This window comes from Haliotis cracherodii, unplaced genomic scaffold (genome assembly GCF_022045235.1).
Source record: "Haliotis cracherodii isolate W230 unplaced genomic scaffold, xgHalCrac1.p SCAF_1, whole genome shotgun sequence".
NCBI lineage: Eukaryota > Metazoa > Mollusca > Gastropoda > Lepetellida > Haliotidae > Haliotis > Haliotis cracherodii.
Genome location: NW_027266264.1, coordinates 30,263,609 through 30,288,171, shown reverse-complemented (window position 1 = coordinate 30,288,171; position 24,563 = coordinate 30,263,609). Strand labels below are relative to the sequence as shown.

The window sequence follows — 24,563 nt, the reverse complement described above, 5'->3', positions numbered from 1 at the left end:
CGTTTAGGAGAACCAACATAATGTCTATATTATTATATAAAGGCCCTGCTTACATTTAAAAGATGTTTTCCAGACAATGTTGCACAGGGCAATTTCACCAATTAAGACACCCCAGTTATGCTGTCCTCAAAAAGGCCACCTTTCACACTTGTATAAAAAGAGTACAAATACGACCCCGACGAGACTCGAACTCGCAATCTTCTGATTCGAAGTCAGACGCCTTATCCATTAGGCCACGAGGCCGACGATTATTACAATTTAGGACTCGTTTTTCTACACGTCAATACAATGTTTCCCTTTTGAACAACGTTTAGGAGAACCAACATAATGTCTATATTATTATATAAAGGCCCTGCTTACATTTAAAAGATGTTTTCCAGAGAATGTTGCACAGGGCAATTTCAGCAATTAAGACACCCCAGTTATGCTGTCCTCAAAAAGGCCACCTTTCACACTTGTATAAAAAGAGTACAAATACGACCCCGACGAGACTCGAACTCGCAATCTTCTGATTCGAAGTCAGACGCCTTATCCATTAGGCCACGAGACCGACGATTACTCCCATCCAGGACTCGTTTTTCTACACGTCAATACAATCTTTTCCTTTTGAACAACGTTTAGGAGAACCAACATAATGTCTATATTATTATATAAAGGCCCTGCTTACATTTAAAAAGTGTTTTCCAGACAATGTTGCACAGGGCAATTTCATCAATTAAGACACCCCAGTTATGCTGTCCTCAAAAAGGCCACCTTTCACACTTGTATAAAAAGAGTACAAATACGACCCCGACGAGACTCGAACTCGCAATCTTCTCATTCGAAGTCAGACGCCTTATCCATTAGGCCACGAGACCGACGATTACTCCCATCCAGGACTCGTTTTTCTACACGTCAATACAATCTTTTCCTTTTGAACAACGTTTAGGAGAACCAACATAATGTCTATATTATTATATAAAGGCCCTGCTTACATTTAAAAAGTGTTTTCCAGAGAATGTTGCACAGGGCAATTTCATCAATTAAGACACCCCAGTTATGCTGTCCTCAAAAAGGCCACCTTTCACACTTGTATAAAAAGAGTACAAATACGACCCCGACGAGACTCGAACTCGCAATCTTCTGATTCGAAGTCAGACGCCTTATCCATTAGGCCACGAGGCCGACGATTACTCCCATCCAGGACTCGTTTTTCTACACGTCAATACAATCTTTTCCTTTTGAACAACGTTTAGGAGAACCAACATAATGTCTATATTATTATATAAAGGCCCTGCTTACATTTAAAAGATGTTTTCCAGACAATGTTGCACAGGGCAATTTCACCAATTAAGACACCCCAGTTATGCTGTCCTCAAAAAGGCCACCTTTCACACTTGTATAAAAAGAGTACAAATACGACCCCGACGAGACTCGAACTCGCAATCTTCTCATTCGAAGTCAGACGCCTTATCCATTAGGCCACGATGCCGACCATTACTCCAATTTAGCACTCGTTTTTCTACACGTCAATACAATGTTTTGCTTTTTAACAACGTTTAGGAGAACCAACATAATGTCTATATTATTATATAAAGGCCCTGCTTACATTTAAAAGATGTTTTCCAGACAATGTTGCACAGGGCAATTTCACCAATTAAGACACCCCAGTTATGCTGTCCTCAAAAAGGCCACCTTTCACACTTGTATAAAAAGAGTACAAATACGACCCCGAAGAGACACGAACTCGCAATCTTCTGATTCGAAGTCAGACGCCTTATCCATTAGGCCACGAGGCCGACGATTACTCCCATCCAGGACTCGTTTTTCTACACGTCAATACAATCTTTTCCTTTTGAACAACGTTTAGGAGAACCAACATAATGTCTATATTATTATATAAAGGCCCTGCTTACATTTAAAAGATGTTTTCCAGAGAATGTTGCACAGGGCAATTTCAGCAATTAAGACACCCCAGTTATGCTGTCCTCAAACAGGCCACCTTTCACACTTGTATAAAAAGAGTACAAATACGACCCCGAAGAGACTCGAACTCGCAATCTTCTGATTCGAAGTCAGACGCCTTATCCATTAGGCCACGAGGCCGACGATTACTCCCAACTAGGACTCGTTTTTCTACACGTCAATACAATCTTTTCCTTTTGAACAACGTTTAGGAGAACCAACATAATGTCTATATTATTATATAAAGGCCCTGCTTACATTTAAAAAGTGTTTTCCAGACAATGTTGCACAGGGCAATTTCATCAATTAAGACACCCCAGTTATGCTGTCCTCAAACAGGCCACCTTTCACACTTGTATAAAAAGAGTACAAATACGACCCCGACGAGACTCGAACTCGCAATCTTCTCATTCGAAGTCAGACGCCTTATCCATTAGGCCACGAGGCCGACGATTACTCCCATCCAGGACTCGTTTTTCTACACGTCAATACAATCTTTTCCTTTTGAACAACGTTTAGGAGAACCAACATAATGTCTATATTATTATATAAAGGCCCTGCTTACATTTAAAAAGTGTTTTCCAGACAATGTTGCACAGGGCAATTTCATCAATTAAGACACCCCAGTTATGCTGTCCTCAAAAAGGCCACCTTTCACACTTGTATAAAAAGAGTACAAATACGACCCCGACGAGACTCGAACTCGCAATCTTCTGATTCGAAGTCAGACGCCTTATCCATTAGGCCACGAGGCCGACGATTACTCCCATCCAGGACTCGTTTTTCTACACGTCAATACAATCTTTTCCTTTTGAACAACGTTTAGGAGAACCAACATAATGTCTATATTATTATATAAAGGCCCTGCTTACATTTAAAAGATGTTTTCCAGACAATGTTGCACAGGGCAATTTCAGCAATTAAGACACCCCAGTTATGCTGTCCTCAAAAAGGCCACCTTTCACACTTGTATAAAAAGAGTACAAATACGACCCCGACGAGACTCGAACTCGCAATCTTCTGATTCGAAGTCAGACGCCTTATCCATTAGTCCACGAGGCCGACCATTACTCCAATTTAGCACTCGTTTTTCTACACGTCAATACAATGTTTTGCTTTTTAACAACGTTTAGGAGAACCAACATAATGTCTATATTATTATATAAAGGCCCTGCTTACATTTAAAAGATGTTTTCCAGACAATGTTGCACAGGGCAATTTCACCAATTAAGACACCCCAGTTATGCTGTCCTCAAAAAGGCCACCTTTCACACTTGTATAAAAAGAGTACAAATACGACCCCGAAGAGACTCGAACTCGCAATCTTCTGATTCGAAGTCAGACGCCTTATCCATTAGGCCACGAGGCCGACGATTACTCCCAACTAGGACTCGTTTTTCTACACGTCAATACAATCTTTTCCTTTTGAACAACGTTTAGGAGAACCAACATAATGTCTATATTATTATATAAAGGCCCTGCTTACATTTAAAAAGTGTTTTCCAGACAATGTTGCACAGGGCAATTTCATCAATTAAGACACCCCAGTTATGCTGTCCTCAAACAGGCCACCTTTCACACTTGTATAAAAAGAGTACAAATACGACCCCGACGAGACTCGAACTCGCAATCTTCTCATTCGAAGTCAGACGCCTTATCCATTAGGCCACGAGGCCGACGATTACTCCCATCCAGGACTCGTTTTTCTACACGTCAATACAATCTTTTCCTTTTGAACAACGTTTAGGAGAACCAACATAATGTCTATATTATTATATAAAGGCCCTGCTTACATTTAAAAAGTGTTTTCCAGAGAATGTTGCACAGGGCAATTTCATCAATTAAGACACCCCAGTTATGCTGTCCTCAAAAAGGCCACCTTTCACACTTGTATAAAAAGAGTACAAATACGACCCCGACGAGACTCGAACTCGCAATCTTCTGATTCGAAGTCAGACGCCTTATCCATTAGGCCACGAGGCCGACGATTACTCCCATCCAGGACTCGTTTTTCTACACGTCAATACAATCTTTTCCTTTTGAACAACGTTTAGGAGAACCAACATAATGTCTATATTATTATATAAAGGCCCTGCTTACATTTAAAAGATGTTTTCCAGACAATGTTGCACAGGGCAATTTCAGCAATTAAGACACCCCAGTTATGCTGTCCTCAAAAAGGCCACCTTTCACACTTGTATAAAAAGAGTACAAATACGACCCCGACGAGACTCGAACTCGCAATCTTCTGATTCGAAGTCAGACGCCTTATCCATTAGTCCACGAGGCCGACCATTACTCCAATTTAGCACTCGTTTTTCTACACGTCAATACAATGTTTTGCTTTTTAACAACGTTTAGGAGAACCAACATAATGTCTATATTATTATATAAAGGCCCTGCTTACATTTAAAAGATGTTTTCCAGACAATGTTGCACAGGGCAATTTCATCAATTAAGACACCCCAGTTATGCTGTCCTCAAAAAGGCCACCTTTCACACTTGTATAAAAAGAGTACAAATACGACCCCGACGAGACTCGAACTCGCAATCTTCTGATTCGAAGTCAGACGCCTTATCCATTAGGCCACGAGGCCGACGATTACTCCCATCCAGGACTCGTTTTTCTACACGTCAATACAATCTTTTCCTTTTGAACAACGTTTAGGAGAACCAACATAATGTCTATATTATTATATAAAGGCCCTGCTTACATTTAAAAAGTGTTTTCCAGAGAATGTTGCACAGGGCAATTTCATCAATTAAGACACCCCAGTTATGCTGTCCTCAAAAAGGCCACCTTTCACACTTGTATAAAAAGAGTACAAATACGACCCCGACGAGACTCGAACTCGCAATCTTCTGATTCGAATTCAGACGCCTTATCCATTAGGCCACGAGGCCGACGATTACTCCCATCCAGGACTCGTTTTTCTACACGTCAATACAATCTTTTCCTTTTGAACAACGTTTAGGAGAACCAACATAATGTCTATATTATTATATAAAGGCCCTGCTTACATTTAAAAGATGTTTTCCAGACAATGTTGCACAGGGCAATTTCACCAATTAAGACACCCCAGTTATGCTGTCCTCAAAAAGGCCACCTTTCACACTTGTATAAAAAGAGTACAAATACGACCACGAAGAGACTCGAACTCGCAATCTTCTGATTCGAAGTCAGACGCCTTATCCATTAGGCCACGAGGCCGACGAATACTCCCATCTAGGACTCGTTTTTCTACACGTCAATACAATCTTTTCCTTTTGAACAACGTTTAGGAGAACCAACATAATGTCTATATTATTATATAAAGGCCCTGCTTACATTTAAAAAGTGTTTTCCAGACAATGTTGCACAGGGCAATTTCAGCAATTAAGACACCCCAGTTATGCAGTCCTCAAAAAGGCCACCTTTCACACTTGTATAAAAAGAGTACAAATACGACCCCGACGAGACTCGAACTCGCAATCTTCTGATTCGAAGTCAGACGCCTTATCCATTAGGCCACGAAGTCGACGATTACTCCCATCCAGGACTCGTTTTTCTACACGTCAATACAATCTTTTCCTTTTGAACAACGTTTAGGAGAACCAACATAATGTCTATATTATTATATAAAGGCCCTGCTTACATTTAAAAGATGTTTTCCAGACAATGTTGCACAGGGCAATTTCAGCAATTAAGACACCCCAGTTATGCTGTCCTCAAAAAGGCCACCTTTCACACCTATAAAAAGAGTACAAATACGACCCCGACGAGACTCGAACTCGCAATCTTCTGATTCGAAGTCAGACGCCTTATCCATTAGGCCACGAGGCCGACGATTACTCCCATCCAGGACTCGTTTTTCTACACGTCAATACAATCTTTTCCTTTTGAACAACGTTTAGGAGAACCAACATAATGTCTATATTATTATATAAAGGCCCTGCTTACATTTAAAAAGTGTTTTCCAGACAATGTTGCACAGGGCAATTTCATCAATTAAGACACCCCAGTTATGCTGTCCTCAAAAAGGCCACCTTTCACACTTGTATAAAAAGAGTACAAATACGACCCCGACGAGACTCGAACTCGCAATCTTCTGATTCGAAGTCAGACGCCTTATCCATTAGGCCACGAGGCCGACGATTACTCCCATCCAGGACTCGTTTTTCTACACGTCAATACAATCTTTTCCTTTTGAACAACGTTTAGGAGAACCAACATAATGTCTATATTATTATATAAAGGCCCTGCTTACATTTAAAAGATGTTTTCCAGACAATGTTGCACAGGGCAATTTCAGCAATTAAGACACCCCAGTTATGCTGTCCTCAAAAAGGCCACCTTTCACACTTGTATAAAAAGAGTACAAATACGACCCCGACGAGACTCGAACTCGCAATCTTCTGATTCGAAGTCAGACGCCTTATCCATTAGGCCACGATGCCGACCATTACTCCAATTTAGGACTCGTTTTTCTACACGTCAATACAATGTTTTGCTTTTTAACAACGTTTAGGAGAACCAACATAATGTCTATATTATTATATAAAGGCCCTGCTTACATTTAAAAGATGTTTTCCAGACAATGTTGCACAGGGCAATTTCACCAATTAAGACACCCCAGTTATGCTGTCCTCAAAAAGGCCACCTTTCACACTTGTATAAAAAGAGTACAAATACGACCCCGACGAGACTCGAACTCGCAATCTTCTGATTCGAAGTCAGACGCCTTATCCATTAGGCCACGAGGCCGACGATTACTCCCATCCAGGACTCGTTTTTCTACACGTCAATACAATCTTTTCCTTTTGAACAACGTTTAGGAGAACCAACATAATGTCTATATTATTATATAAAGGCCCTGCTTACATTTAAAAGATGTTTTCCAGAGAATGTTGCACAGGGCAATTTCATCAATTAAGACACCCCAGTTATGCTGTCCTCAAAAAGGCCACCTTTCACACTTGTATAAAAAGAGTACAAATACGACCCCGACGAGACTCGAACTCGCAATCTTCTGATTCGAAGTCAGACGCCTTATCCATTAGGCCACGAGGCCGATGATTACATCCAACTAGGACTCGTTTTTCTACACGTCAATACAATCTTTTCCTTTTAAACAACGTTTAGGAGAACCAACATAATGTCTATATTATTATATAAAGGCCCTGCTTACATTTAAAAGATGTTTTCCAGACAATGTTGCACAGGGCAATTTCAGCAATTAAGACACCCCAGTTATGCTGTCCTCAAAAAGGCCACCTTTCACACTTGTATAAAAAGAGTACAAATACGACCCCGACGAGACTCGAACTCGCAATCTTCTGATTCGAAGTCAGACGCCTTATCCATTAGGCCACGAGGCCGACGATTACTCCCATCCAGGACTCGTTTTTCTACACGTCAATACAATCTTTTCCTTATGAACAACGTTTAGGAGAACCAACATAATGTCTATATTATTATATAAAGGCCCTGCTTACATTTAAAAGATGTTTTCCAGAGAATGTTGCACAGGGCAATTTCATCAATTAAGACACCCCAGTTATGCTGTCCTCAAAAAGGCCACCTTTCACACTTGTATAAAAAGAGTACAAATACGACCCCGACGAGACTCGAACTCGCAATCTTCTGATTCGAAGTCAGACGCCTTATCCATTAGGCCACGAGGCCGACGATTACTCCCATCCAGGACTCGTTTTTCTACACGTCAATACAATCTTTTCCTTTTGAACAACGTTTAGGAGAACCAACATAATGTCTATATTATTATATAAAGGCCCTGCTTACATTTAAAAGATGTTTTCCAGACAATGTTGCACAGGGCAATTTCACCAATTAAGACACCCCAGTTATGCTGTCCTCAAAAAGGCCACCTTTCACACTTGTATAAAAAGAGTACAAATACGACCCCGACGAGACTCGAACTCGCAATCTTCTCATTCGAAGTCAGACGTCTTATCCATTAGGCCACGAGGCCGACCATTACTCCAATTTAGGACTCGTTTTTCTACACGTCAATACAATGTTTTGCTTTTTAACAACGTTTAGGAGAACCAACATAATGTCTATATTATTATATAAAGGCCCTGCTTACATTTAAAAGATGTTTTCCAGAGAATGTTGCACAGGGCAATTTCATCAATTAAGACACCCCAGTTATGCTGTCCTCAAAAAGGCCACCTTTCACACTTGTATAAAAAGAGTACAAATACGACCCCGACGAGACTCGAACTCGCAATCTTCTGATTCGAAGTCAGACGCCTTATCCATTAGGCCACGAGGCCGATGATTACATCCAACTAGGACTCGTTTTTCTACACGTCAATACAATCTTTTCCTTTTAAACAACGTTTAGGAGAACCAACATAATGTCTATATTATTATATAAAGGCCCTGCTTACATTTAAAAGATGTTTTCCAGACAATGTTGCACAGGGCAATTTCAGCAATTAAGACACCCCAGTTATGCTGTCCTCAAAAAGGCCACCTTTCACACTTGTATAAAAAGAGTACAAATACGACCCCGACGAGACTCGAACTCGCAATCTTCTGATTCGAAGTCAGACGCCTTATCCATTAGGCCACGAGGCCGACGATTACTCCCATCCAGGACTCGTTTTTCTACACGTCAATACAATCTTTTCCTTATGAACAACGTTTAGGAGAACCAACATAATGTCTATATTATTATATAAAGGCCCTGCTTACATTTAAAAGATGTTTTCCAGAGAATGTTGCACAGGGCAATTTCATCAATTAAGACACCCCAGTTATGCTGTCCTCAAAAAGGCCACCTTTCACACTTGTATAAAAAGAGTACAAATACGACCCCGACGAGACTCGAACTCGCAATCTTCTGATTCGAAGTCAGACGCCTTATCCATTAGGCCACGAGGCCGACGATTACTCCCAACTAGGACTCGTTTTTCTACACGTCAATACAATCTTTTCCTTTTGAACAACGTTTAGGAGAACCAACATAATGTCTATATTATTATATAAAGGCCCTGCTTACATTTAAAAAGTGTTTTCCAGACAATGTTGCACAGGGCAATTTCATCAATTAAGACACCCCAGTTATGCTGTCCTCAAAAAGGCCACCTTTCACACTTGTATAAAAAGAGTACAAATACGACCCCGACGAGACTCGAACTCGCAATCTTCTGATTCGAAGTCAGACGCCTTATCCATTAGGCCACGAGGCCGACGATTACTCCCAACTAGGACTCGTTTTTCTACACGTCAATACAATCTTTTCCTTTTGAACAACGTTTAGGAGAACCAACATAATGTCTATATTATTATATAAAGGCCCTGCTTACATTTAAAAAGTGTTTTCCAGACAATGTTGCACAGGGCAATTTCATCAATTAAGACACCCCAGTTATGCTGTCCTCAAAAAGGCCACCTTTCACACTTGTATAAAAAGAGTACAAATACGACCCCGACGAGACTCGAACTCGCAATCTTCTGATTCGAAGTCAGACGCCTTATCCATTAGGCCACGAGGCCGACGATTACTCCCATCCAGGACTCGTTTTTCTACACGTCAATACAATCTTTTCCTTTTGAACAACGTTTAGGAGAACCAACATAATGTCTATATTATTATATAAAGGCCCTGCTTACATTTAAAAAGTGTTTTCCAGACAATGTTGCACAGGGCAATTTCAGCAATTAAGACACCCCAGTTATGCTGTCCTCAAAAAGGCCACCTTTCACACTTGTATAAAAAGAGTACAAATACGACCCCGACGAGACTCGAACTCGCAATCTTCTGATTCGAAGTCAGACGCCTTATCCATTAGGCCACGAGGCCGACGATTACTCCCATCCAGGACTCGTTTTTCTACACGTCAATACAATCTTTTCCTTTTGAACAACGTTTAGGAGAACCAACATAATGTCTATATTATTATATAAAGGCCCTGCTTACATTTAAAAGATGTTTTCCAGACAATGTTGCACAGGGCAATTTCACCAATTAAGACACCCCAGTTATGCTGTCCTCAAAAAGGCCACCTTTCACACTTGTATAAAAAGAGTACAAATACGACCCCGACGAGACTCGAACTCGCAATCTTCTCATTCGAAGTCAGACGTCTTATCCATTAGGCCACGAGGCCGACCATTACTCCAATTTAGGACTCGTTTTTCTACACGTCAATACAATGTTTTGCTTTTTAACAACGTTTAGGAGAACCAACATAATGTCTATATTATTATATAAAGGCCCTGCTTACATTTAAAAGATGTTTTCCAGAGAATGTTGCACAGGGCAATTTCATCAATTAAGACACCCCAGTTATGCTGTCCTCAAAAAGGCCACCTTTCACACTTGTATAAAAAGAGTACAAATACGACCCCGACGAGACTCGAACTCGCAATCTTCTGATTCGAAGTCAGACGCCTTATCCATTAGGCCACGAGGCCGATGATTACATCCAACTAGGACTCGTTTTTCTACACGTCAATACAATCTTTTCCTTTTAAACAACGTTTAGGAGAACCAACATAATGTCTATATTATTATATAAAGGCCCTGCTTACATTTAAAAGATGTTTTCCAGACAATGTTGCACAGGGCAATTTCAGCAATTAAGACACCCCAGTTATGCTGTCCTCAAAAAGGCCACCTTTCACACTTGTATAAAAAGAGTACAAATACGACCCCGACGAGACTCGAACTCGCAATCTTCTGATTCGAAGTCAGACGCCTTATCCATTAGGCCACGAGGCCGACGATTACTCCCATCCAGGACTCGTTTTTCTACACGTCAATACAATCTTTTCCTTATGAACAACGTTTAGGAGAACCAACATAATGTCTATATTATTATATAAAGGCCCTGCTTACATTTAAAAGATGTTTTCCAGAGAATGTTGCACAGGGCAATTTCATCAATTAAGACACCCCAGTTATGCTGTCCTCAAAAAGGCCACCTTTCACACTTGTATAAAAAGAGTACAAATACGACCCCGACGAGACTCGAACTCGCAATCTTCTGATTCGAAGTCAGACGCCTTATCCATTAGGCCACGAGGCCGACGATTACTCCCATCCAGGACTCGTTTTTCTACACGTCAATACAATCTTTTCCTTTTGAACAACGTTTAGGAGAACCAACATAATGTCTATATTATTATATAAAGGCCCTGCTTACATTTAAAAGATGTTTTCCAGAGAATGTTGCACAGGGCAATTTCAGCAATTAAGACACCCCAGTTATGCTGTCCTAAAAAAGGCCACCTTTCACACTTGTATCAAAAGAGTACAAATACGACCCCGACGAGACTCGAACTCGCAATCTTCTGATTCGAAGTCAGACGCCTTATCCATTAGGCCACGAGGCCGACGATTACTCCCATCCAGGACTCGTTTTTCTACACGTCAATACAATCTTTTCCTTTTGAACAACGTTTAGGAGAACCAACATAATGTCTATATTATTATATAAAGGCCCTGCTTACATTTAAAAGATGTTTTCCAGAGAATGTTGCACAGGGCAATTTCAGCAATTAAGACACCCCAGTTATGCTGTCCTCAAAAAGGCCACCTTTCACACTTGTATAAAAAGAGTACAAATACGACCCCGACGAGACTCGAACTCGCAATCTTCTGATTCGAAGTCAGACGCCTTATCCATTAGGCCACGAGGCCGATGATTACACCCAACTAGGACTCGTTTTTCTACACGTCAATACAATCTTTTCTTTTTAAACAACGTTTAGGAGAACCAACATAATGTCTATATTATTATATAAAGGCCCTGCTTACATTTAAAAGATGTTTTCCAGACAATGTTGCACAGGGCAATTTCAGCAATTAAGACACCCCAGTTATGCTGTCCTCAAAAAGGCCACCTTTCACACTTGTATAAAAAGAGTACAAATTACTCCCAACTAGGACTCGTTTTTCTACACGTCAATACAATCTTTTCCTTTTGAACAACGTTTAGGAGAACCAACATAATGTCTATATTATTATATAAAGGCCCTGCTTACATTTAAAAAGTGTTTTCCAGACAATGTTGCACAGGGCAATTTCAGCAATTAAGACACCCCAGTTATGCTGTCCTCAAAAAGGCCACCTTTCACACTTGTATAAAAAGAGTACAAATACGACCCCGACGAGACTCGAACTCGCAATCTTCTGATTCGAAGTCAGACGCCTTATCCATTAGGCCACGAGGCCGATGATTACATCCAACTAGGACTCGTTTTTCTACACGTCAATACAATCTTTTCCTTTTAAACAACGTTTAGGAGAACCAACATAATGTCTATATTATTATATAAAGGCCCTGCTTACATTTAAAAGATGTTTTCCAGACAATGTTGCACAGGGCAATTTCAGCAATTAAGACAGCCCAGTTATGCTGTCCTCAAAAAGGCCACCTTTCACACTTGTATAAAAAGAGTACAAATACGACCCCGACGAGACTCGAACTCGCAATCTTCTGATTCGAAGTCAGACGCCTTATCCATTAGGCCACGAGGCCGACGATTACTCCCATCCAGGACTCGTTTTTCTACACGTCAATACAATCTTTTCCTTATGAACAACGTTTAGGAGAACCAACATAATGTCTATATTATTATATAAAGGCCCTGCTTACATTTAAAAGATGTTTTCCAGAGAATGTTGCACAGGGCAATTTCATCAATTAAGACACCCCAGTTATGCTGTCCTCAAAAAGGCCACCTTTCACACTTGTATAAAAAGAGTACAAATACGACCCCGACGAGACTCGAACTCGCAATCTTCTGATTCGAAGTCAGACGCCTTATCCATTAGGCCACGAGGCCGACGATTACTCCCAACTAGGACTCGTTTTTCTACACGTCAATACAATCTTTTCCTTTTGAACAACGTTTAGGAGAACCAACATAATGTCTATATTATTATATAAAGGCCCTGCTTACATTTAAAAAGTGTTTTCCAGACAATGTTGCACAGGGCAATTTCATCAATTAAGACACCCCAGTTATGCTGTCCTCAAAAAGGCCACCTTTCACACTTGTATAAAAAGAGTACAAATACGACCCCGACGAGACTCGAACTCGCAATCTTCTGATTCGAAGTCAGACGCCTTATCCATTAGGCCACGAGGCCGATGATTACATCCAACTAGGACTCGTTTTTCTACACGTCAATACAATCTTTTCCTTTTGAACAACGTTTAGGAGAACCAACATAATGTCTATATTATTATATAAAGGCCCTGCTTACATTTAAAAGATGTTTTCCAGACAATGTTGCACAGGGCAATTTCAGCAATTAAGACACCCCAGTTATGCTGTCCTCAAAAAGGCCACCTTTCACACTTGTATAAAAAGAGTACAAATACGACCCCGACGAGACTCGAACTCGCAATCTTCTGATTCGAAGTCAGACGCCTTATCCATTAGGCCACGAGGCCGACGATTACTCCCATCCAGGACTCGTTTTTCTACACGTCAATACAATCTTTTCCTTATGAACAACGTTTAGGAGAACCAACATAATGTCTATATTATTATATAAAGGCCCTGCTTACATTTAAAAGATGTTTTCCAGAGAATGTTGCACAGGGCAATTTCATCAATTAAGACACCCCAGTTATGCTGTCCTCAAAAAGGCCACCTTTCACACTTGTATAAAAAGAGTACAAATACGACCCCGACGAGACTCGAACTCGCAATCTTCTGATTCGAAGTCAGACGCCTTATCCATTAGGCCACGAGGCCGACGATTACTCCCATCCAGGACTCGTTTTTCTACACGTCAATACAATCTTTTCCTTTTGAACAACGTTTAGGAGAACCAACATAATGTCTATATTATTATATAAAGGCCCTGCTTACATTTAAAAGATGTTTTCCAGAGAATGTTGCACAGGGCAATTTCAGCAATTAAGACACCCCAGTTATGCTGTCCTAAAAAAGGCCACCTTTCACACTTGTATCAAAAGAGTACAAATACGACCCCGACGAGACTCGAACTCGCAATCTTCTGATTCGAAGTCAGACGCCTTATCCATTAGGCCACGAGGCCGACGATTACTCCCATCCAGGACTCGTTTTTCTACACGTCAATACAATCTTTTCCTTTTGAACAACGTTTAGGAGAACCAACATAATGTCTATATTATTATATAAAGGCCCTGCTTACATTTAAAAGATGTTTTCCAGAGAATGTTGCACAGGGCAATTTCAGCAATTAAGACACCCCAGTTATGCTGTCCTCAAAAAGGCCACCTTTCACACTTGTATAAAAAGAGTACAAATACGACCCCGACGAGACTCGAACTCGCAATCTTCTGATTCGAAGTCAGACGCCTTATCCATTAGGCCACGAGGCCGATGATTACACCCAACTAGGACTCGTTTTTCTACACGTCAATACAATCTTTTCTTTTTAAACAACGTTTAGGAGAACCAACATAATGTCTATATTATTATATAAAGGCCCTGCTTACATTTAAAAGATGTTTTCCAGACAATGTTGCACAGGGCAATTTCAGCAATTAAGACACCCCAGTTATGCTGTCCTCAAAAAGGCCACCTTTCACACTTGTATAAAAAGAGTACAAATTACTCCCAACTAGGACTCGTTTTTCTACACGTCAATACAATCTTTTCCTTTTGAACAACGTTTAGGAGAACCAACATAATGTCTATATTATTATATAAAGGCCCTGCTTACATTTAAAAAGTGTTTTCCAGACAATGTTGCACAGGGCAATTTCAGCAATTAAGACACCCCAGTTATGCTGTCCTCAAAAAGGCCACCTTTCACACTTGTATAAAAAGAGTACAAATACGACCCCGACGAGACTCGAACTCGCAATCTTCTGATTCGAAGTCAGACGCCTTATCCATTAGGCCACGAGGCCGACGATTACTCCCAACTAGGACTCGTTTTTCTACACGTCAATACAATCTTTTCCTTTTGAACAACGTTTAGGAGAACCAACATAATGTCTATATTATTATATAAAGGCCCTGCTTACATTTAAAAAGTGTTTTCCAGACAATGTTGCACAGGGCAATTTCATCAATTAAGACACCCCAGTTATGCTGTCCTCAAAAAGGCCACCTTTCACACTTGTATAAAAAGAGTACAAATACGACCCCGACGAGACTCGAACTCGCAATCTTCTGATTCGAAGTCAGACGCCTTATCCATTAGGCCACGAGGCCGACGATTACTCCCATCCAGGACTCGTTTTTCTACACGTCAATACAATCTTTTCCTTTTGAACAACGTTTAGGAGAACCAACATAATGTCTATATTATTATATAAAGGCCCTGCTTACATTTAAAAAGTGTTTTCCAGACAATGTTGCACAGGGCAATTTCATCAATTAAGACACCCCAGTTATGCTGTCCTCAAAAAGGCCACCTTTCACACTTGTATAAAAAGAGTACAAATACGACCCCGACGAGACTCGAACTCGCAATCTTCTCATTCGAAGTCAGACGCCTTATCCATTAGGCCACGAGGCCGACGATTACTCCCATCCAGGACTCGTTTTTCTACACGTCAATACAATCTTTTCCTTTTGAACAACGTTTAGGAGAACCAACATAATGTCTATATTATTATATAAAGGCCCTGCTTACATTTAAAAGATGTTTTCCAGAGAATGTTGCACAGGGCAATTTCAGCAATTAAGACACCCCAGTTATGCTGTCCTAAAAAAGGCCACCTTTCACACTTGTATAAAAAGAGTACAAATACGACCCCGACGAGACTCGAACTCGCAATCTTCTGATTCGAAGTCAGACGCCTTATCCATTAGGCCACGAGGCCGACGATTACTCCCATCCAGGACTCGTTTTTCTACACGTCAATACAATCTTTTCCTTTTGAACAACGTTTAGGAGAACCAACATAATGTCTATATTATTATATAAAGGCCCTGCTTACATTTAAAAGATGTTTTCCAGAGAATGTTGCACAGGGCAATTTCAGCAATTAAGACACCCCAGTTATGCTGTCCTAAAAAAGGCCACCTTTCACACTTGTATCAAAAGAGTACAAATACGACCCCGACGAGACTCGAACTCGCAATCTTCTGATTCGAAGTCAGACGCCTTATCCATTAGGCCACGAGGCCGACGATTACTCCCATCCAGGACTCGTTTTTCTACACGTCAATACAATCTTTTCCTTTTGAACAACGTTTAGGAGAACCAACATAATGTCTATATTATTATATAAAGGCCCTGCTTACATTTAAAAGATGTTTTCCAGAGAATGTTGCACAGGGCAATTTCACCAATTAAGACACCCCAGTTATGCTGTCCTCAAAAAGGCCACCTTTCACACTTGTATAAAAAGAGTACAAATACGACCCCGACGAGACTCGAACTCGCAATCTTCTGATTCGAAGTCAGACGCCTTATCCATTAGGCCACGAGGCCGATGATTACACCCAACTAGGACTCGTTTTTCTACACGTCAATACAATCTTTTCCTTTTAAACAACGTTTAGGAGAACCAACATAATGTCTATATTATTATATAAAGGCCCTGCTTACATTTAAAAGATGTTTTCCAGACAATGTTGCACAGGGCAATTTCAGCAATTAAGACACCCCAGTTATGCTGTCCTCAAAAAGGCCACCTTTCACACTTGTATAAAAAGAGTACAAATTACTCCCAACTAGGACTCGTTTTTCTACACGTCAATACAATCTTTTCCTTTTGAACAACGTTTAGGAGAACCAACATAATGTCTATATTATTATATAAAGGCCCTGCTTACATTTAAAAAGTGTTTTCCAGACAATGTTGCACAGGGCAATTTCAGCAATTAAGACACCCCAGTTATGCTGTCCTCAAAAAGGCCACCTTTCACACTTGTATAAAAAGAGTACAAATACGACCCCGACGAGACTCGAACTCGCAATCTTCTGATTCGAAGTCAGACGCCTTATCCATTAGGCCACGAGGCCGACGATTACTCCCAACTAGGACTCGTTTTTCTACACGTCAATACAATCTTTTCCTTTTGAACAACGTTTAGGAGAACCAACATAATGTCTATATTATTATATAAAGGCCCTGCTTACATTTAAAAAGTGTTTTCCAGACAATGTTGCACAGGGCAATTTCATCAATTAAGACACCCCAGTTATGCTGTCCTCAAAAAGGCCACCTTTCACACTTGTATAAAAAGAGTACAAATACGACCCCGACGAGACTCGAACTCGCAATCTTCTGATTCGAAGTCAGACGCCTTATCCATTAGGCCACGAGGCCGACGATTACTCCCATCCAGGACTCGTTTTTCTACACGTCAATACAATCTTTTCCTTTTGAACAACGTTTAGGAGAACCAACATAATGTCTATATTATTATATAAAGGCCCTGCTTACATTTAAAAAGTGTTTTCCAGACAATGTTGCACAGGGCAATTTCATCAATTAAGACACCCCAGTTATGCTGTCCTCAAAAAGGCCACCTTTCACACTTGTATAAAAAGAGTACAAATACGACCCCGACGAGACTCGAACTCGCAATCTTCTCATTCGAAGTCAGACGCCTTATCCATTAGGCCACGAGGCCGACGATTACTCCCATCCAGGACTCGTTTTTCTACACGTCAATACAATCTTTTCCTTTTGAACAACGTTTAGGAGAACCAACATAATGTCTATATTATTATATAAAGGCCCTGCTTACATTTAAAAGATGTTTTCCAGACAATGTTGCACAGGGCAATTTCACCAATTAAGACACCCCAGTTATGCTGTCCTCAAAAAGGCCACCTTTCACACTTGTATCAAAAGAGTACAAATACGACCCCGACGAGACTCGAACTCGCAATCTTCTCATTCGAAGTCAGACGTCTTATCCATTAGGCCACGAGGCCGACCATTACTCCAATTTAGGACTCGTTTTTCTACACGTCAATACAATGTTTTGCTTTTTAACAACGTTTAGGAGAACCAACATAATGTCTATATTATTATATAAAGGCCCTGCTTACATTTAAAAGATGTTTTCCAGAGAATGTTGCACAGGGCAATTTCATCAATTAAGACACCCCAGTTATGCTGTCCTCAAAAAGGCCACCTTTCACACTTGTATAAAAAGAGTACAAATACGACCCCGACGAGACTCGAACTCGCAATCTTCTGATTCGAAGTCAGACGCCTTATCCATTAGGCCACGAGGCCGATGATTACATCCAACTAGGACTCGTTTTTCTACACGTCAATACAATGTTTTGCTTTTGAACAACGTTTAGGAGAACCAACATAATGTCTATATTATTATATAAAGGCCCTGCTTACATTTAAAAGATGTTTTCCAGACAATGTTGCACAGGGCAATTTCAGCAATTAAGACACCCCAGTTATGCTGTCCTCAAAAAGGCCACCTTTCACACTTGTATAAAAAGAGTACAAATTACTCCCAACTAGGACTCGTTTTTCTACACGTCAATACAATCTTTTCCTTTTGAACAACGTTTAGGAGAACCAACATAATGTCTATATTATTATATAAAGGCCCTGCTTACATTTAAAAAGTGTTTTCCAGACAATGTTGCACAGGGCAATTTCAGCAATTAAGACACCCCAGTTATGCTGTCCTCAAAAAGGCCACCTTTCACACTTGTATAAAAAGAGTACAAATACGACCCCGACGAGACTCGAACTCGCAATCTTCTGATTCGAAGTCAGACGCCTTATCCATTAGGCCACGAGGCCGACGATTACTCCCATCCAGGACTCGTTTTTCTACACGTCAATACAATCTTTTCCTTTTGAACAACGTTTAGGAGAACCAACATAATGTCTATATTATTATATAAAGGCCCTGCTTACATTTAAAAAGTGTTTTCCAGACAATGTTGCACAGGGCAATTTCATCAATTAAGACACCCCAGTTATGCTGTCCTCAAAAAGGCCACCTTTCACACTTGTATAAAAAGAGTACAAATACGACCCCGACGAGACTCGAACTCGCAATCTTCTCATTCGAAGTCAGACGCCTTATCCATTAGGCCACGAGGCCGACGATTACTCCCATCCAGGACTCGTTTTTCTACACGTCAATACAATCTTTTCCTTTTGAACAACGTTTAGGAGAACCAACATAATGTCTATATTATTATATAAAGGCCCTGCTTACATTTAAAAAGTGTTTTCCAGACAATGTTGCACAGGGCAATTTCATCAATTAAGACACCCCAGTTATGCTGTCCTCAAAAAGGCCACCTTTCACACTTGTATAAAAAGAGTACAAATACGACCCCGACGAGACTCGAACTCGCAATCTTCTCATTCGAAGTCAGACGCCTTATCCATTAGGCCACGAGGCCGACGATTACTCCCATCCAGGACTCGTTTTTCTACACGTCAATACAATCTTTTCCTTTTGAACAACGTTTAGGAGAACCAACATAATGTCTATATTATTATATAAAGGCCCTGCTTACATTTAAAAGATGTTTTCCAGAGAATGTTGCACAGGGCAATTTCAGCAATTAAGACACCCCAGTTATGCTGTCCTAAAAAAGGCCACCTTTCACACTTGTATAAAAAGAGTACAAATACGACCCCGACGAGACTCGAACTCGCAATCTTCTGATTCGAAGTCAGACGCCTTATCCATTAGGCCACGAGGCCGACGATTACTCCCATCCAGGACTCGTTTTTCTACACGTCAATACAATCTTTTCCTTTTGAACAACGTTTAGGAGAACCAACATAATGTCTATATTATTATATAAAGGCCCTGCTTACATTTAAAAGATGTTTTCCAGAGAATGTTGCACAGGGCAATTTCAGCAATTAAGACACCCCAGTTATGCTGTCCTAAAAAAGGCCACCTTTCACACTTGTATCAAAAGAGTACAAATACGACCCCGACGAGACTCGAACTCGCAATCTTCTGATTCGAAGTCAGACGCCTTATCCATTAGGCCACGAGGCCGACGATTACTCCCATCCAGGACTCGTTTTTCTACACGTCAATACAATCTTTTCCTTTTGAACAACGTTTAGGAGAACCAACATAATGTCTATATTATTATATAAAGGCCCTGCTTACATTTAAAAGATGTTTTCCAGAGAATGTTGCACAGGGCAATTTCACCAATTAAGACACCCCAGTTATGCTGTCCTCAAAAAGGCCACCTTTCACACTTGTATAAAAAGAGTACAAATACGACCCCGACGAGACTCGAACTCGCAATCTTCTGATTCGAAGTCAGACGCCTTATCCATTAGGCCACGAGGCCGATGATTACACCCAACTAGGACTCGTTTTTCTACACGTCAATACAATCTTTTCCTTTTAAACAACGTTTAGGAGAACCAACATAATGTCTATATTATTATATAAAGGCCCTGCTTACATTTAAAAGATGTTTTCCAGACAATGTTGCACAGGGCAATTTCAGCAATTAAGACACCCCAGTTATGCTGTCCTCAAAAAGGCCACCTTTCACACTTGTATAAAAAGAGTACAAATTACTCCCAACTAGGACTCGTTTTTCTACACGTCAATACAATCTTTTCCTTTTGAACAACGTTTAGGAGAACCAACATAATGTCTATATTATTATATAAAGGCCCTGCTTACATTTAAAAAGTGTTTTCCAGACAATGTTGCACAGGGCAATTTCAGCAATTAAGACACCCCAGTTATGCTGTCCTCAAAAAGGCCACCTTTCACACTTGTATAAAAAGAGTACAAATACGACCCCGACGAGACTCGAACTCGCAATCTTCTGATTCGAAGTCAGACGCCTTATCCATTAGGCCACGAGGCCGACGATTACTCCCAACTAGGACTCGTTTTTCTACACGTCAATACAATCTTTTCCTTTTGAACAACGTTTAGGAGAACCAACATAATGTCTATATTATTATATAAAGGCCCTGCTTACATTTAAAAAGTGTTTTCCAGACAATGTTGCACAGGGCAATTTCATCAATTAAGACACCCCAGTTATGCTGTCCTCAAAAAGGCCACCTTTCACACTTGTATAAAAAGAGTACAAATACGACCCCGACGAGACTCGAACTCGCAATCTTCTGATTCGAAGTCAGACGCCTTATCCATTAGGCCACGAGGCCGACGATTACTCCCATCCAGGACTCGTTTTTCTACACGTCAATACAATCTTTTCCTTTTGAACAACGTTTAGGAGAACCAACATAATGTCTATATTATTATATAAAGGCCCTGCTTACATTTAAAAAGTGTTTTCCAGACAATGTTGCACAGGGCAATTTCAGCAATTAAGACACCCCAGTTATGCTGTCCTCAAAAAGGCCACCTTTCACACTTGTATAAAAAGAGTACAAATACGACCCCGACGAGACTCGAACTCGCAATCTTCTGATTCGAAGTCAGACGCCTTATCCATTAGGCCACGAGGCCGACGATTACTCCCATCCAGGACTCGTTTTTCTACACGTCAATACAATCTTTTCCTTTTGAACAACGTTTAGGAGAACCAACATAATGTCTATATTATTATATAAAGGCCCTGCTTACATTTAAAAGATGTTTTCCAGACAATGTTGCACAGGGCAATTTCACCAATTAAGACACCCCAGTTATGCTGTCCTCAAAAAGGCCACCTTTCACACTTGTATCAAAAGAGTACAAATACGACCCCGACGAGACTCGAACTCGCAATCTTCTCATTCGAAGTCAGACGTCTTATCCATTAGGCCACGAGGCCGACCATTACTCCAATTTAGGACTCGTTTTTCTACACGTCAATACAATGTTTTGCTTTTTAACAACGTTTAGGAGAACCAACATAATGTCTATATTATTATATAAAGGCCCTGCTTACATTTAAAAGATGTTTTCCAGAGAATGTTGCACAGGGCAATTTCATCAATTAAGACACCCCAGTTATGCTGTCCTCAAAAAGGCCACCTTTCACACTTGTATAAAAAGAGTACAAATACGACCCCGACGAGACTCGAACTCGCAATCTTCTGATTCGAAGTCAGACGCCTTATCCATTAGGCCACGAGGCCGATGATTACATCCAACTAGGACTCGTTTTTCTACACGTCAATACAATGTTTTGCTTTTTAACAACGTTTAGGAGAACCAACATAACGTCTATATTATTATATAAAGGCCCTGCTTACATTTAAAAGATGTTTTCCAGACAATGTTGCACAGGGCAATTTCACCAATTAAGACACCCCAGTTATGCTGTCCTCAAAAAGGCCACCTTTCACACTTGTATAAAAAGAGTACAAATACGACCCCGACGAGACTCGAACTCGCAATCTTCTCATTCGAAGTCAGACGTCTTATCCATTAGGCCACGAGGCCGACCATTACTCCAATTTAGGACTCGTTTTTCTACACGTCAATACAATGTTTTGCTTTTTAACAACGTTTAGGAGAACCAACATAATGTCTATATTATTATATAAAGGCCCTGCTTACATTTAAAAGATGTTTTCCAGAGAATGTTGCACAGGGCAATTTCATCAATTAAGACACCCCAGTTATGCTGTCCTCAAAAAGGCCACCTTTCACACTTGTATAAAAAGAGTACAAATACGACCCCGACGAGACTCGAACTCGCAATCTTCTGATTCGAAGTCAGACGCCTTATCCATTAGGCCACGAGGCCGATGATTACATCCAACTAGGACTCGTTTTTCTACACGTCAATACAATCTTTTCCTTTTAAACAACGTTTAGGAGAACCAACATAATGTCTATATTATTATATAAAGGCCCTGCTTACATTTAAAAGATGTTTTCCAGACAATGTTGCACAGGGCAATTTCAGCAATTAAGACACCCCAGTTATGCTGTCCTCAAAAAGGTCACCTTTCACACTTGTATAAAAAGAGTACAAATACGACCCCGACGAGACTCGAACTCGCAATCTTCTGATTCGAAGTCAGACGCCTTATCCATTAGGCCACGAGGCCGACGATTACTCCCATCCAGGACTCGTTTTTCTACACGTCAATACAATCTTTTCCTTATGAACAACGTTTAGGAGAACCAACATAATGTCTATATTATTATATAAAGGCCCTGCTTACATTTAAAAGATGTTTTCCAGAGAATGTTGCACAGGGCAATTTCATCAATTAAGACACCCCAGTTATGCTGTCCTCAAAAAGGCCACCCTTCACACTTGTATAAAAAGAGTACAAATACGACCCCGACGAGACTCGAACTCGCAATCTTCTGATTCGAAGTCAGACGCCTTATCCATTAGGCCACGAGGCCGACGATTACTCCCATCCAGGACTCGTTTTTCTACACGTCAATACAATCTTTTCCTTTTGAACAACGTTTAGGAGAACCAACATAATGTCTATATTATTATATAAAGGCCCTGCTTACATTTAAAAGATGTTTTCCAGAGAATGTTGCACAGGGCAATTTCAGCAATTAAGACACCCCAGTTATGCTGTCCTAAAAAAGGCCACCTTTCACACTTGTATAAAAAGAGTACAAATACGACCCCGACGAGACTCGAACTCGCAATCTTCTGATTCGAAGTCAGACGCCTTATCCATTAGGCCACGAGGCCGACGATTACTCGCATCCAGGACTCGTTTTTCTACACGTCAATACAATCTTTTCCTTTTGAACAACGTTTAGGAGAACCAACATAATGTCTATATTATTATATAAAGGCCCTGCTTACATTTAAAAGATGTTTTCCAGAGAATGTTGCACAGGGCAATTTCAGCAATTAAGACACCCCAGTTATGCTGTCCTCAAAAAGGCCACCTTTCACACTTGTATAAAAAGAGTACAAATACGACCCCGACGAGACTCGAACTCGAAATCTTCTGATTCGAAGTCAGACGCCTTATCCATTAGGCCACGAGGCCGATGATTACACCCAACTAGGACTCGTTTTTCTACACGTCAATACAATGTTTTCCTTTTGAACAACGTTTAGGAGAACCAACATAATGTCTATATTATTATATAAAGGCCCTGCTTACATTTAAAAGATGTTTTCCAGACAATGTTGCACAGGGCAATTTCACCAATTAAGACACCCCAGTTATGCTGTCCTCAAAAAGGCCACCTTTCACACTTGTATAAAAAGAGTACAAATACGACCCCGACGAGACTCGAACTCGCAATCTTCTGATTCGAAGTCAGACGCCTTATCCATTAGGCCACGAGGCCGACGATTACTCCCATCCAGGACTCGTTTTTCTACACGTCAATACAATCTTTTCCTTTTGAACAACGTTTAGGAGAACCAACATAATGTCTATATTATTATATAAAGGCCCTGCTTACATTTAAAAGATGTTTTCCAGACAATGTTGCACAGGGCAATTTCACCAATTAAGACACCCCAGTTATGCTGTCCTCAAAAAGGCCACCTTTCACACTTGTATAAAAAGAGTACAAATACGACCCCGACGAGACTCGAACTCGCAATCTTCTGATTCGAAGCCAGACGCCTTATCCATTAGGCCACGAGGCCGACGATTACTCCCATCCAGGACTCGTTTTTCTACACGTCAATACAATGTTTTCCTTTTGAACAACGTTTAGGAGAACCAACATAATGTCTATATTATTATATAAAGGCCCTGCTTACATTTAAAAGATGTTTTCCAGAGAATGTTGCACAGGGCAATTTCAG

The 24,563-nt window shown here is 40.5% G+C and overlaps 58 non-coding genes across 58 annotated transcripts; all 58 read right to left on the bottom strand.

Moving 5' to 3' along the window:
• Nucleotides 1-170: 170 nt before the first annotated feature.
• Trnar-ucg (transfer RNA arginine (anticodon UCG)) lies at nucleotides 171-243 on the bottom strand. The gene has a single exon. It is a non-coding gene; the product is annotated as a tRNA-Arg (tRNA).
• Nucleotides 244-477: 234 nt separating this feature from the next.
• Trnar-ucg (transfer RNA arginine (anticodon UCG)) lies at nucleotides 478-550 on the bottom strand. Its single transcript has one exon. It is a non-coding gene; the product is annotated as a tRNA-Arg (tRNA).
• Nucleotides 551-1,091: 541 nt separating this feature from the next.
• On the bottom strand, nucleotides 1,092-1,164 carry Trnar-ucg (transfer RNA arginine (anticodon UCG)). The gene has a single exon. It is a non-coding gene; the product is annotated as a tRNA-Arg (tRNA).
• Nucleotides 1,165-2,012: 848 nt separating this feature from the next.
• Nucleotides 2,013-2,085, bottom strand: Trnar-ucg (transfer RNA arginine (anticodon UCG)). The gene has a single exon. It is a non-coding gene; the product is annotated as a tRNA-Arg (tRNA).
• A 541-nt stretch (nucleotides 2,086-2,626) lies between these two features.
• Nucleotides 2,627-2,699, bottom strand: Trnar-ucg (transfer RNA arginine (anticodon UCG)). Its single transcript has one exon. It is a non-coding gene; the product is annotated as a tRNA-Arg (tRNA).
• Nucleotides 2,700-3,240: 541 nt separating this feature from the next.
• Trnar-ucg (transfer RNA arginine (anticodon UCG)) lies at nucleotides 3,241-3,313 on the bottom strand. The gene has a single exon. It is a non-coding gene; the product is annotated as a tRNA-Arg (tRNA).
• A 541-nt stretch (nucleotides 3,314-3,854) lies between these two features.
• Trnar-ucg (transfer RNA arginine (anticodon UCG)) lies at nucleotides 3,855-3,927 on the bottom strand. Its single transcript has one exon. It is a non-coding gene; the product is annotated as a tRNA-Arg (tRNA).
• A 541-nt stretch (nucleotides 3,928-4,468) lies between these two features.
• On the bottom strand, nucleotides 4,469-4,541 carry Trnar-ucg (transfer RNA arginine (anticodon UCG)). The gene has a single exon. It is a non-coding gene; the product is annotated as a tRNA-Arg (tRNA).
• Nucleotides 4,542-4,775: 234 nt separating this feature from the next.
• Trnar-ucg (transfer RNA arginine (anticodon UCG)) lies at nucleotides 4,776-4,848 on the bottom strand. The gene has a single exon. It is a non-coding gene; the product is annotated as a tRNA-Arg (tRNA).
• A 541-nt stretch (nucleotides 4,849-5,389) lies between these two features.
• Nucleotides 5,390-5,462, bottom strand: Trnar-ucg (transfer RNA arginine (anticodon UCG)). Its single transcript has one exon. It is a non-coding gene; the product is annotated as a tRNA-Arg (tRNA).
• A 232-nt stretch (nucleotides 5,463-5,694) lies between these two features.
• Trnar-ucg (transfer RNA arginine (anticodon UCG)) lies at nucleotides 5,695-5,767 on the bottom strand. The gene has a single exon. It is a non-coding gene; the product is annotated as a tRNA-Arg (tRNA).
• Nucleotides 5,768-6,001: 234 nt separating this feature from the next.
• Nucleotides 6,002-6,074, bottom strand: Trnar-ucg (transfer RNA arginine (anticodon UCG)). The gene has a single exon. It is a non-coding gene; the product is annotated as a tRNA-Arg (tRNA).
• A 541-nt stretch (nucleotides 6,075-6,615) lies between these two features.
• On the bottom strand, nucleotides 6,616-6,688 carry Trnar-ucg (transfer RNA arginine (anticodon UCG)). The gene has a single exon. It is a non-coding gene; the product is annotated as a tRNA-Arg (tRNA).
• A 234-nt stretch (nucleotides 6,689-6,922) lies between these two features.
• Trnar-ucg (transfer RNA arginine (anticodon UCG)) lies at nucleotides 6,923-6,995 on the bottom strand. The gene has a single exon. It is a non-coding gene; the product is annotated as a tRNA-Arg (tRNA).
• A 234-nt stretch (nucleotides 6,996-7,229) lies between these two features.
• Trnar-ucg (transfer RNA arginine (anticodon UCG)) lies at nucleotides 7,230-7,302 on the bottom strand. The gene has a single exon. It is a non-coding gene; the product is annotated as a tRNA-Arg (tRNA).
• A 234-nt stretch (nucleotides 7,303-7,536) lies between these two features.
• On the bottom strand, nucleotides 7,537-7,609 carry Trnar-ucg (transfer RNA arginine (anticodon UCG)). Its single transcript has one exon. It is a non-coding gene; the product is annotated as a tRNA-Arg (tRNA).
• A 541-nt stretch (nucleotides 7,610-8,150) lies between these two features.
• Trnar-ucg (transfer RNA arginine (anticodon UCG)) lies at nucleotides 8,151-8,223 on the bottom strand. The gene has a single exon. It is a non-coding gene; the product is annotated as a tRNA-Arg (tRNA).
• A 234-nt stretch (nucleotides 8,224-8,457) lies between these two features.
• Nucleotides 8,458-8,530, bottom strand: Trnar-ucg (transfer RNA arginine (anticodon UCG)). Its single transcript has one exon. It is a non-coding gene; the product is annotated as a tRNA-Arg (tRNA).
• Nucleotides 8,531-8,764: 234 nt separating this feature from the next.
• On the bottom strand, nucleotides 8,765-8,837 carry Trnar-ucg (transfer RNA arginine (anticodon UCG)). Its single transcript has one exon. It is a non-coding gene; the product is annotated as a tRNA-Arg (tRNA).
• A 234-nt stretch (nucleotides 8,838-9,071) lies between these two features.
• Nucleotides 9,072-9,144, bottom strand: Trnar-ucg (transfer RNA arginine (anticodon UCG)). Its single transcript has one exon. It is a non-coding gene; the product is annotated as a tRNA-Arg (tRNA).
• A 234-nt stretch (nucleotides 9,145-9,378) lies between these two features.
• Nucleotides 9,379-9,451, bottom strand: Trnar-ucg (transfer RNA arginine (anticodon UCG)). Its single transcript has one exon. It is a non-coding gene; the product is annotated as a tRNA-Arg (tRNA).
• A 234-nt stretch (nucleotides 9,452-9,685) lies between these two features.
• On the bottom strand, nucleotides 9,686-9,758 carry Trnar-ucg (transfer RNA arginine (anticodon UCG)). Its single transcript has one exon. It is a non-coding gene; the product is annotated as a tRNA-Arg (tRNA).
• A 541-nt stretch (nucleotides 9,759-10,299) lies between these two features.
• Nucleotides 10,300-10,372, bottom strand: Trnar-ucg (transfer RNA arginine (anticodon UCG)). Its single transcript has one exon. It is a non-coding gene; the product is annotated as a tRNA-Arg (tRNA).
• A 234-nt stretch (nucleotides 10,373-10,606) lies between these two features.
• Nucleotides 10,607-10,679, bottom strand: Trnar-ucg (transfer RNA arginine (anticodon UCG)). Its single transcript has one exon. It is a non-coding gene; the product is annotated as a tRNA-Arg (tRNA).
• A 234-nt stretch (nucleotides 10,680-10,913) lies between these two features.
• Trnar-ucg (transfer RNA arginine (anticodon UCG)) lies at nucleotides 10,914-10,986 on the bottom strand. Its single transcript has one exon. It is a non-coding gene; the product is annotated as a tRNA-Arg (tRNA).
• Nucleotides 10,987-11,220: 234 nt separating this feature from the next.
• On the bottom strand, nucleotides 11,221-11,293 carry Trnar-ucg (transfer RNA arginine (anticodon UCG)). Its single transcript has one exon. It is a non-coding gene; the product is annotated as a tRNA-Arg (tRNA).
• Nucleotides 11,294-11,527: 234 nt separating this feature from the next.
• Nucleotides 11,528-11,600, bottom strand: Trnar-ucg (transfer RNA arginine (anticodon UCG)). The gene has a single exon. It is a non-coding gene; the product is annotated as a tRNA-Arg (tRNA).
• Nucleotides 11,601-12,061: 461 nt separating this feature from the next.
• Nucleotides 12,062-12,134, bottom strand: Trnar-ucg (transfer RNA arginine (anticodon UCG)). Its single transcript has one exon. It is a non-coding gene; the product is annotated as a tRNA-Arg (tRNA).
• A 234-nt stretch (nucleotides 12,135-12,368) lies between these two features.
• On the bottom strand, nucleotides 12,369-12,441 carry Trnar-ucg (transfer RNA arginine (anticodon UCG)). The gene has a single exon. It is a non-coding gene; the product is annotated as a tRNA-Arg (tRNA).
• Nucleotides 12,442-12,675: 234 nt separating this feature from the next.
• Nucleotides 12,676-12,748, bottom strand: Trnar-ucg (transfer RNA arginine (anticodon UCG)). The gene has a single exon. It is a non-coding gene; the product is annotated as a tRNA-Arg (tRNA).
• Nucleotides 12,749-12,982: 234 nt separating this feature from the next.
• Trnar-ucg (transfer RNA arginine (anticodon UCG)) lies at nucleotides 12,983-13,055 on the bottom strand. Its single transcript has one exon. It is a non-coding gene; the product is annotated as a tRNA-Arg (tRNA).
• Nucleotides 13,056-13,289: 234 nt separating this feature from the next.
• On the bottom strand, nucleotides 13,290-13,362 carry Trnar-ucg (transfer RNA arginine (anticodon UCG)). The gene has a single exon. It is a non-coding gene; the product is annotated as a tRNA-Arg (tRNA).
• Nucleotides 13,363-13,596: 234 nt separating this feature from the next.
• On the bottom strand, nucleotides 13,597-13,669 carry Trnar-ucg (transfer RNA arginine (anticodon UCG)). Its single transcript has one exon. It is a non-coding gene; the product is annotated as a tRNA-Arg (tRNA).
• Nucleotides 13,670-13,903: 234 nt separating this feature from the next.
• Nucleotides 13,904-13,976, bottom strand: Trnar-ucg (transfer RNA arginine (anticodon UCG)). Its single transcript has one exon. It is a non-coding gene; the product is annotated as a tRNA-Arg (tRNA).
• A 234-nt stretch (nucleotides 13,977-14,210) lies between these two features.
• Nucleotides 14,211-14,283, bottom strand: Trnar-ucg (transfer RNA arginine (anticodon UCG)). Its single transcript has one exon. It is a non-coding gene; the product is annotated as a tRNA-Arg (tRNA).
• Nucleotides 14,284-14,744: 461 nt separating this feature from the next.
• Nucleotides 14,745-14,817, bottom strand: Trnar-ucg (transfer RNA arginine (anticodon UCG)). The gene has a single exon. It is a non-coding gene; the product is annotated as a tRNA-Arg (tRNA).
• Nucleotides 14,818-15,051: 234 nt separating this feature from the next.
• Trnar-ucg (transfer RNA arginine (anticodon UCG)) lies at nucleotides 15,052-15,124 on the bottom strand. Its single transcript has one exon. It is a non-coding gene; the product is annotated as a tRNA-Arg (tRNA).
• A 541-nt stretch (nucleotides 15,125-15,665) lies between these two features.
• On the bottom strand, nucleotides 15,666-15,738 carry Trnar-ucg (transfer RNA arginine (anticodon UCG)). Its single transcript has one exon. It is a non-coding gene; the product is annotated as a tRNA-Arg (tRNA).
• A 234-nt stretch (nucleotides 15,739-15,972) lies between these two features.
• On the bottom strand, nucleotides 15,973-16,045 carry Trnar-ucg (transfer RNA arginine (anticodon UCG)). Its single transcript has one exon. It is a non-coding gene; the product is annotated as a tRNA-Arg (tRNA).
• A 234-nt stretch (nucleotides 16,046-16,279) lies between these two features.
• On the bottom strand, nucleotides 16,280-16,352 carry Trnar-ucg (transfer RNA arginine (anticodon UCG)). The gene has a single exon. It is a non-coding gene; the product is annotated as a tRNA-Arg (tRNA).
• A 461-nt stretch (nucleotides 16,353-16,813) lies between these two features.
• Nucleotides 16,814-16,886, bottom strand: Trnar-ucg (transfer RNA arginine (anticodon UCG)). The gene has a single exon. It is a non-coding gene; the product is annotated as a tRNA-Arg (tRNA).
• Nucleotides 16,887-17,120: 234 nt separating this feature from the next.
• On the bottom strand, nucleotides 17,121-17,193 carry Trnar-ucg (transfer RNA arginine (anticodon UCG)). Its single transcript has one exon. It is a non-coding gene; the product is annotated as a tRNA-Arg (tRNA).
• Nucleotides 17,194-18,041: 848 nt separating this feature from the next.
• On the bottom strand, nucleotides 18,042-18,114 carry Trnar-ucg (transfer RNA arginine (anticodon UCG)). The gene has a single exon. It is a non-coding gene; the product is annotated as a tRNA-Arg (tRNA).
• A 461-nt stretch (nucleotides 18,115-18,575) lies between these two features.
• Trnar-ucg (transfer RNA arginine (anticodon UCG)) lies at nucleotides 18,576-18,648 on the bottom strand. The gene has a single exon. It is a non-coding gene; the product is annotated as a tRNA-Arg (tRNA).
• An 848-nt stretch (nucleotides 18,649-19,496) lies between these two features.
• On the bottom strand, nucleotides 19,497-19,569 carry Trnar-ucg (transfer RNA arginine (anticodon UCG)). The gene has a single exon. It is a non-coding gene; the product is annotated as a tRNA-Arg (tRNA).
• A 234-nt stretch (nucleotides 19,570-19,803) lies between these two features.
• On the bottom strand, nucleotides 19,804-19,876 carry Trnar-ucg (transfer RNA arginine (anticodon UCG)). Its single transcript has one exon. It is a non-coding gene; the product is annotated as a tRNA-Arg (tRNA).
• A 234-nt stretch (nucleotides 19,877-20,110) lies between these two features.
• Trnar-ucg (transfer RNA arginine (anticodon UCG)) lies at nucleotides 20,111-20,183 on the bottom strand. The gene has a single exon. It is a non-coding gene; the product is annotated as a tRNA-Arg (tRNA).
• A 461-nt stretch (nucleotides 20,184-20,644) lies between these two features.
• Trnar-ucg (transfer RNA arginine (anticodon UCG)) lies at nucleotides 20,645-20,717 on the bottom strand. The gene has a single exon. It is a non-coding gene; the product is annotated as a tRNA-Arg (tRNA).
• A 234-nt stretch (nucleotides 20,718-20,951) lies between these two features.
• Nucleotides 20,952-21,024, bottom strand: Trnar-ucg (transfer RNA arginine (anticodon UCG)). Its single transcript has one exon. It is a non-coding gene; the product is annotated as a tRNA-Arg (tRNA).
• Nucleotides 21,025-21,258: 234 nt separating this feature from the next.
• Trnar-ucg (transfer RNA arginine (anticodon UCG)) lies at nucleotides 21,259-21,331 on the bottom strand. Its single transcript has one exon. It is a non-coding gene; the product is annotated as a tRNA-Arg (tRNA).
• Nucleotides 21,332-21,872: 541 nt separating this feature from the next.
• Nucleotides 21,873-21,945, bottom strand: Trnar-ucg (transfer RNA arginine (anticodon UCG)). Its single transcript has one exon. It is a non-coding gene; the product is annotated as a tRNA-Arg (tRNA).
• Nucleotides 21,946-22,486: 541 nt separating this feature from the next.
• On the bottom strand, nucleotides 22,487-22,559 carry Trnar-ucg (transfer RNA arginine (anticodon UCG)). The gene has a single exon. It is a non-coding gene; the product is annotated as a tRNA-Arg (tRNA).
• A 234-nt stretch (nucleotides 22,560-22,793) lies between these two features.
• Trnar-ucg (transfer RNA arginine (anticodon UCG)) lies at nucleotides 22,794-22,866 on the bottom strand. Its single transcript has one exon. It is a non-coding gene; the product is annotated as a tRNA-Arg (tRNA).
• Nucleotides 22,867-23,100: 234 nt separating this feature from the next.
• Nucleotides 23,101-23,173, bottom strand: Trnar-ucg (transfer RNA arginine (anticodon UCG)). Its single transcript has one exon. It is a non-coding gene; the product is annotated as a tRNA-Arg (tRNA).
• A 234-nt stretch (nucleotides 23,174-23,407) lies between these two features.
• Trnar-ucg (transfer RNA arginine (anticodon UCG)) lies at nucleotides 23,408-23,480 on the bottom strand. The gene has a single exon. It is a non-coding gene; the product is annotated as a tRNA-Arg (tRNA).
• Nucleotides 23,481-23,714: 234 nt separating this feature from the next.
• Nucleotides 23,715-23,787, bottom strand: Trnar-ucg (transfer RNA arginine (anticodon UCG)). Its single transcript has one exon. It is a non-coding gene; the product is annotated as a tRNA-Arg (tRNA).
• A 234-nt stretch (nucleotides 23,788-24,021) lies between these two features.
• On the bottom strand, nucleotides 24,022-24,094 carry Trnar-ucg (transfer RNA arginine (anticodon UCG)). The gene has a single exon. It is a non-coding gene; the product is annotated as a tRNA-Arg (tRNA).
• Nucleotides 24,095-24,328: 234 nt separating this feature from the next.
• On the bottom strand, nucleotides 24,329-24,401 carry Trnar-ucg (transfer RNA arginine (anticodon UCG)). Its single transcript has one exon. It is a non-coding gene; the product is annotated as a tRNA-Arg (tRNA).
• Between the last annotated feature and the right edge of the window lie 162 nt (nucleotides 24,402-24,563).